The sequence below is a fragment of the Anoplophora glabripennis genome, unplaced genomic scaffold, assembly GCF_000390285.2.
Source record: "Anoplophora glabripennis isolate ALB-LARVAE unplaced genomic scaffold, Agla_2.0 scaffold986, whole genome shotgun sequence".
In the NCBI taxonomy this organism is placed as follows: Eukaryota; Metazoa; Arthropoda; class Insecta; order Coleoptera; family Cerambycidae; genus Anoplophora; species Anoplophora glabripennis.
The window spans coordinates 36802-45716 of record NW_019417151.1 but is presented as its reverse complement, the minus strand read 5'-3'; positions in this window follow the sequence as shown (position 1 = coordinate 45716).

Sequence of the window (8915 nt, the reverse complement as noted above, 5' to 3'; positions counted from 1 at the left end):
ATTAGAAATGTTTTTAAGATTTATTTTGAGCTAGAAATTTTTCGATCTGATTTTTCGACTTGATTTTTCATTATATATAATTTTCGGTTAGAATATTCAGTTATTAAAATAATACTATTTTTATGTTAGAATATTCATGCTGCTTTTAATAGGATTTTCAATATGATTTTTGGTTTGATTTTTAAGATTCTATTAAATTACCTTTATCCTTTTCGATAGAGATTCGTCTAATTACTGTTTAATTGTTTTTGGATAATTTTTTCAGTTCATTATTATTATTATTATTATTATTATTATTATTATTATTATTATTATTATTAAGCCCAAGTATTTTTTGGTTTGTTTTCCTGTTGAAATAAACCAAATATTTTTAATAATAGAATTTTTACTATAAAAAATAATTTGCCTAATTTAGTTTAAGATTAATAATTTTAATACATTTTTATTGAAAATAAGCCCTTTGACAGCTAATTTATAGTTTTTGATGTTAAAATAATAGGGATTGATTTTTTAAGATTTATTTTCGGTTGGAAAATTCTCGAACTGTTTTTTCAACCAGATTTTTTATTATATATGTAATTTTATTTAATTTTCTTGCTACAGATAAGTTTCTAATCAAGTTTAGTAATAATTCGAGTAATTACGGTTTAAGACTAATTTTTATATAGAAAATATGTGTTCACTTACCTTTTTTTATTCAAAATGTATCCATACATAATACACAAAACCAATCACTCGCTAGTCACTACACTAAAACACACAAGCAGTCTCTATGATTGTTGTTTTAAAAATGAAATGGTTTGTAAAAGGTTTTGCTTCAAACAGTCTACAGGATGTTGATAAACTATCGTACAGGCTCATTATTTTTTAGTGGTTTCCTGTATGCAGGTTTACAGCTATCAATAGCATCCTGTTACGCTCGTTGCATTATAGCTATCATTTNGTCCGGGATTCTTGGATTCGGAATGGAAACTTGGGTGAAAATCTTACTTTCTTTCCTGACAGCGGCTTCGGCTTCAGGATTAGAAACGTTATGTAAGTTAATGCTTTGCCTTCGATTTCTTATGTTGGAAATCGGGCTTGGAGCTCTGTGCTGGATTTTGAGGTGTGGATTGGAAACATGGGTGAAAGTTTTACTTTCTCTCCTGACAGCGACTTCGGCTTCGGAGTTAGAAACATTATGCAATGTAATGCTTGTGCTTTGATTTCCTATGTTGGAAATCGGGCTTGGAGCTTGGTGCTGGACTTTGAGGTATGGATTGGAAACATGGGTGAAAGTTTTACTTTTTCCTCTGACAGCGACTTCGGGCTCGAGATTGGAAACTTTGTGGAATTTATCATTTATAGCTTCGATTGCTGCCTGGACATCTCGCGCTGGAGCGTCGTCCTGGGCGTTGGAACTTGGATTCGAAAGATAGTCGAAATCTGAAGTTTGCTCGCTCACATTATACAACAGCGTGTCGCCGGCGATGCGATTTTCGGTGCGGTGGGCGGAGCCTAGCTCTACCGCACCGAAAAGCATAAAAGCGCAGGTCGCGCTAACTCGAGAGCTCATTCGTACGTGGGACGCTGACGGTATCATGTCCTAGGAACAGCGTGCGGTGGCTCCTCCACGAAGGTGTGCGGCTACACTTCCTGGTGTATTTTAAGATTATAATCTTGTTTTATTTGTTTATTTCACAAGTAGATTCCTGAAATAAAAAAACAAATAGAACGGTCCGGGACCGAAAGTAAAGTAATAATAAAGGAAAGAAGTTTGAGGAAAATATTGAAATTTAATATTTAAATATAAAAAAAGAAGGAAAAGGAAAAAAGAGAATTTCCAAATAAAAAAAAAAGAAAACAGGGGAGGAAAAGAAACAGACCTCCTGGGGAAAAGAACATCCCCGAACCCCATATTAGGAAAGAGGCCATAGGTCCGACCCCAGAAGGAACTGTACCTAGGTACAAATCCACATAGGAAATACACCTAGGTGTAACTCCAAATATTTAAAAAGAATTCGGCCAACGATAAGTTGGTAAATAACAAAAAGAATTCAGTCTACGATAAAGTTGGTTCGAGGATAAAGGGTGCGGCAGATTACAAAGCGTCCATCATGGAAGTAAATAACGGCGATTTCGGCGTCGGTAGTGCGTACCTACGAGAGGGAGTCGTCGGCCATGCTAGAGCTAGCCGTGGCACCGGCGACGGACCCGTAGCCGTCGGGGACGGCGTCCAAATCCGTTATAGGGGAGGTCAAAGGTCACATGGCGCCCAACGTGGGGCTATCGCGTTTAATGAAGCCGTTCGCGCACCTTATGACGGTATGGAACGTGGAGTTGGCGTACCTGGAGAAAGTGTTCGCGCGTGTAACGGAAATACGGGTGTCGATTACGCGTTGGATGATGGATTCGTCCGATCCGCGACCCAGGTACTACAGTCTACCGCGTCGGAGAATCGTATGTGGGACTTTACGATGGACGAGACGCCGATTAGGGTTCTGGGTCAGCCCGCACATGAAACCCAGTGGCGCCCAAATATAGAAGTGAATCAAACCCCGACAGAGACATTAGAAACTACGCAAACGCTAAATATGAATTTAATATTAGTCGACGCGGTGCGAAGCTTAACGCAGGAGGTGGCCGCGCTAAAAGCCACGACGGTACCACCGCCGCGCGAGGAACTCGACTGCGAATTCTCGGGGCGGCATATAGAAGAACCCGAGATATTTTTGGTTAAAATCGAGGACTATTTGTATGAGAATCGGATCCCAGTAAATAAATTTGCGCCCATTGTGCGTCGAGTATTGAATGATGAAGCGTCGCGATAGTTCCACCAAATCGATATACCCGGGTTAACGTGGGATGTGTTCAGCGCCCAGTTTATAGCTAAGTATGATTCCGTGGCGATTAGGGCTAATTTGCGTAAACAGCTATACGGAAGGCCACAGTTCGCGGAGGAAGCGGCATACAGTTTCGTCATGGAAAAATGGGCACTTTTCCAACGGTTAGCGCCGGGTACGTCCACCGAGGAGAAACTATCACACATTGTCGAACTTTTACGTCCAGCCACGCGTGCGATTTTACGAGATAGGTCCTTTCTGAGCCTAAGTGCCCTACTAGAGACCGTTGGGCAGATGGAGGGCGATCTACGGAAGGACCGCGTATGAGATACGCCGCGTGTAGCACCACCGGAAGTACGTCCGAGAGAACCGCAAAGACCGCCGCCGCCGGCGAGGGAATGTTATAACTGCGGGGGCGAACATTTCGTGCGAAATTGTCCGCAGCGGGGAAACGATCCCGGGACCGCGGTGCAGCCCCGCACCCGGCCCCAGAACATTCCAAGTGGCAACGAGTTACCCGAAAGGACGAGGGCGTCGCGAGACAGCCGGCCACCGAGACAGTAGTATTAAATAGTATACGGTCGTGTCCGTCGAACGGGGGCCAAGACGAAGTAGCGGAGACCCGGGGAACATCGTTGAAGAGGAAACAACGTGCGAAACCACCTACCTGTACGCAAATCGTGGATGGGCGGTCGAGATATATAAACACTATACACCCGTCGCCGCGACGTTTAGAACTCGAAGTAGAAAGTGACGAGGAGGAAGGTGCGCTGGCGAAAGTAATAAAAAGATTAAGTGCGGGTTCGCGCATCGAAGATAATTTGACCGGAACGGCGCAACCGGAACGAAATATGGGCGTGGGTTCGAGCCAGGTCGAAGTGACGGACGGAATCGGCATCGGAAATAACGCGCGTCACGACGTTATGACCGCGACCACTTCCATGGCTGCCTCCAATGACCAACATCGACGGAAGCAGATCCAGCCACACCGACGCCGGACACGAATCGTGGCACTCCGCCGCGATCGACGCCGCCGCCAGGGGCGGAGCCCCGTGAAATCGTGGCCGATCGCGACGCGGGGTCGAGTTGCCACGATGTTCCACCAGCCCAACAAGGTGGAACCTTCGATGAATTCCAGACGTCTGCCGCACCTAGCGAAACCGAAATGGGGTCGGCTATGGCCCAGTCGACGTTTTCTTCAACATGGGGGCCTGATTCGAGCGTTTCCTCTGGTAGCGGGAGCTACCATGACGCCCCAACCCAGTCAGCAGTCCCGTGCAGCCTGGAGGCTGTACAAGTAGCAGTACCGTTAGGCAGCAGCCGCTGTCTAATTCCTAGAAGTGGATGTCCTAGGCCACCCGAGGCCGAGGATGGTGTAGTAAGTCCGGAAAATAGTTCACTGGCACCCCGGCTTACTACCAACGTGGGAGCGGTGTCGGAAGACAGTCCACTGGCACCCCGACACCGCAGGGACCACGAGAGACGGATCGAGCCGGATGAATGTCCCTTGACACCCCGGCTCGACGACGACGGGCGTTGCAGGCCGAAACCCAGGTGTGTTTCTCAGCCCCAGGAGCTCACCCGAGCCCCCCAGGACCAAGTGCGATGGGCACCTGGCCCACTCTCTCCAGAGACATTCGTTGATTTTGTTTCTCGTTTTTGAATTGACTTTTCCGTTGTTTAACCGATATGTATTTGTTTGTTTCAGTTGCCCGAAGTTTATTTTACGTTTTTATGATATTGTTATTGTATAAATGTTCATGTTTAATATTGTTATTTTTCTTAGCATTGTGTGGCTTAGGTGGTTGTATTCAATAAAAGGGATACAACCGAAAGGTAAAGCCGCACACCGTCTTCGACGGGGGGGATGTCGCCGGCGATGCGATTTTCGGTGTGGTGGGCGGAGCCTAGCTCTACCGCACCGAAAAGCATAAAAGCGCAGGTCGCGTTAACTCGAGAGCTAGGAGTTCCAAGCGAGCAGCCGAACTGTGCCGACGTAGGTTGTGCAGTGCAGCAGTGAGTGTCAGTGCGAGGAATAGTGAAGTGGAAGCCCCACAAAACCTGTCTTTTACAAGACAAGTAATATTCTGCCTTTATTAAGGCAATCTATAGAAAGAATTCGGCAATTTTATATTGCAAAATTTCTACTAACAACCGACGTTATCTCAGCCTAGGTAGAGAGACCGCCGGCTTTTATTTTTCAGATTCGGGTGCCGGGGAGAAGGGCACTATATCGAGATCTCCGACCCCTATGGAGAGCGACCGCTCGAGTGGCAGCGAAGCCGGCGATAACAGACCTAGCACCCCCGGGTCGGTCGTGGAGACAACTAGCCGTGAGAGTGAGCTGTCAGCAGAGAATGCCAGTCTGCGGCAAATGGTCGACGACCTCAGAGATGAGCTGAGGCAACAGAGGAAGGCGTTCGATGACCTTGAAAAGAGGTCTCGAGAACAGCACGCCGAACTGTTAAACGCCCTCAAGGGGCAACAGACCCCAAAAGGGGTAAAGCGAGGTAAGCCAGGGACCTCGTCGGGTTCCGAGGAGTCCTGCAAGGCTAAAAAGAAGCCAGCAAAAGCGAACGAAGCACCTGTCGCCGAACAGGTGAAGGTCCCCGAGATCGTACCAGCGACGACATCAGAGCGCGCGGCCCCTGCCGAGAAAACCGATAGGATACCGCCTGTCATCCTTCGCAAGAAGGAGCAGTGGACGGAGGTCAGCAAGAGTCTGACAAACAGGAAAATAAACTACACCAGGGCCAGGTTAACGGGTGAAGGCATCGCCATTCACCCGCAAACGCCTGATGATTATCGACGCCTCACGCGTGTCCTCGCCGATGAGGGGAAGGAATTTCACACCTTCTCTCTCCCAAGCGAGCGGCTGCTGAGGGCCGTGATCAGAGGGCTACCAGACGGAATTTCCAACGAGGAAATTCGGTCTGACCTCGAAGTACAGGGCTTCAAAATAACTTCTGTTTTCAGAATGAAGAGCCGGAGGAACAAGGCCCCCATGCCTCTAGTACTTGTACAGGTCCCCCAGGAGCAAGAGGACCCGCTCAAGGTAACAAGATGCTGCCACCTAGTCGTCAGGGTGGAANACCAACTCCAATCAAATTACGTATCCGCAAGGTACCAGGCGAAGATGGAAACTGTCGCCGATATTAAGTCATCAATAGTCAGCCACTCGACCAAATTCAAGTCGTCGAAACCCAAAGTCCACTCGACTATCTTTCGAATCCAAGTTCCAACGCCCGGAACAGCGATCCAAGGCAAGCTCTCTATGCAGAACCTGAAGCCATAACAAACATATTCCACAATGTTTCTAACTCCGAAGCCGAAGTCGCTGTGGCGGGCGTTTTTACAGAACAATCACATCGAACATACGCAATCCGCGATATATAGGCAGCAAGCGAATCCAGTTGAGAGGCGGATTCAGGAACTTAAAAAGACATTGCGAGCGTTAGTGTTTGAAAATCCCCGAGACTGGCCACAAAAATTACCACAGGCGTTATTTGCGTTAAGGAATCGGAAGAACGCCGCGACGGGGTTTTCGCCGGCCGAAATAGTGTTTGGCGCTGATTTACGACGACCGGGCGGGTGGACGGTTCCCGAACCTGTGCAACCACAGCCGCAACCACGTAAGGAGCGGCTTGCTCGAGCGTCGCGAATGCAGGCGGTATACCAGCGAAAATTGTTCCCAGAGCCTAGGGAGGCTGAGAGACATTATCGGCGTGGAGATCGGGTAATGACTCGTACTCGCCCAGGGCAACCACCTTTCGCCCCAAATTGGCAAGGCCCTTTCTCGGTGATACAAGTGTTAGGAGATAACGTGTATATTAATGACCAAAACGGAAATGAGCAGCCTGTTCACGTTGATGATATTCGGCCGTTACCGCCGCCGCGACGTGTTGACCCGGATTCGTCGGATGAATCCAGTGATGACGACGATGCCGGACCACAAACGATAACAGTACACGCGGAGGTACATCAGGAAGACCCCGATGCAATAAAAAGACTAAGTGCGGGTTCGCGCGTCGAAAACAATTTGACCGGAACGGCGCAACCGGAGCGAAATATGGGCGTGGGTTCGAGCCAGGGCGAAGTGACGGACGGAATCGGCATCGAAAGCAACACGCGCCACGACGTTATGACCGCGACTACTTCCATGGCTGCCTCCAATGACCAACATCGACGAAAGCAGACCCAGCCACACCGACGCCGGACACGAATCGTGGCACTCTCTCCGCCGCGATCGACGCTGCCGCCAGGGGCGGAGCCCCGTGAAATCGTGGCCGATCGCGACGCGGGGTCGAGTTGCCACGATATTTCACCAGCCCAACAAGGTGGAACTTTCGATGAAATCCAGACGTCTGCCGCACCTAGCGAAACCGAAATGGGGTCGGCTATGGCCCAGTCGACGTTTTCTTCAACATGGGGGCCTGATTCGAGCGATTCCTCTGGTAGCGGGAGCTACCAGGACGCCCGAACCCAGTCAGCAGTTCCGTACAGCCTGGAGGCTGTACAAGTAGCAGTACCGTTAGACAGCAGCCGCTGTCTAATTCCTAGAAGTGGATGTCCTAGGCCATCCGAGGCCGAGGATGGAGTAGTAAGTCCGGAAGATAGTCCACTGGCACCCCGGCTTACTACCAACGTGGGAGCGGTGTCGGAAGACAGTCCACTGGCACCCCGACACCGCAGGGACCACGAGGGATGGATCGAGCCGGATGAATGTCCCTTGGCACCCCGGCTCGACGACGACGGCCGAAACCCAGGTCTGTTTCTCAGCCCCAGGAGCTCACCCGAGCCCCCCAGGACCAAGTGCGATGGGCACCTGGCCCACTCTCCCCAGAGACATTCGTTGATTTTGTTTCTCGTTTTTGAATTGACTTTTCCGTTTGTTTAACGATATGTATTTGTTTGTTTCAGTTGCCAGAAGTTTATTTTACGTTTTGTTTTATGATATTGATAGTGTATTCATGTTTAATATTGTTATTTTTCTTAGCATTGTGTGGCTTAGGTGGTTGTACTCAATAAAGGGGATACAACCGAAAGGTAAAGCCGCACACCTTCTTCGACGGAGGGGATGTACCGGCGATGCGATTTTCGGTGCGGTGGGCGGAGCCTAGCTCTACCGCACCGAAAAGCATAAAAGCGCAGGTCGCGCTAACTCGAGAGCTAGCTAGCTGAGTTCCAAGCGAGCAGCCGTAGTGTGCGGACGTAGTTTGTGCAGTGCAGCAGTGAGTGAGTGCTAGTGAGTGGAACAGTGAAGTGGAAGCCCCACAAAACCTGTCTTTTACAAGACAAGTTATTTTCGGCCTTTATTAAGGCAATATATAAAAAGAATTCGGCAATTTTTATTGCAAAATTTCAACTAATAACCGACGTTATCTCAGCCTAGGCAGAGAGACCGTCGGCATTTATTTTTCAGTTTCAAGTGCCGGGGAGGAGGGCACTATGTCGAGATCACCGACCCCCATGGAGAGCGACCGCTCGAGTGGCAGCGAAGCTGGTGACAGCAGGCCTAGCACCCCCGGGTCGGTCGTAGAGAAAGCCAGCCGTAAGAGCGAACTGGCAGCAGAAAACGCCAGGCTACGGCAAATCATCGACGACCTCAGGGACGAGCTGAGGCAGCAAAGGAAGGCGTTCGACGACCTCGAAAAGAGGTCTCGCGAACAACATGAGGAATTGTTAAACGCCGTTAGAGGACAACAGACCCCAAAAGGGGTAAAACGAGGCAAGCCAGGGACCTCGTCGGGTTCCGACGAGGAGCCCTGCATAGCTAAAAAGAAGCCGGCGAAAGAGACCGAAGCACCGGTAGCCGAACAGGTAAGGGCCCCCGAAATCCTACCAGCGACGACATCGGAGCGCGCGGCCGCTGCTGAGAAAGCGGAAAGGATACCGCCTGTTATTCTTCGCAAGAAGGAACAGTGGACGGAGGTCAGCAGGAGCCTGACTAACAAGAAAATAAATTTCACCAGGGCCAGGTTAACCGGCGAAGGCATCGCCATTCACCCGCAGACGCCCGACGACTATCGACGCCTCACGCGTGTCCTCGCCGATGAGGGGAAGGAATTCCACACCTTCTCGCTCCCAAGCGAG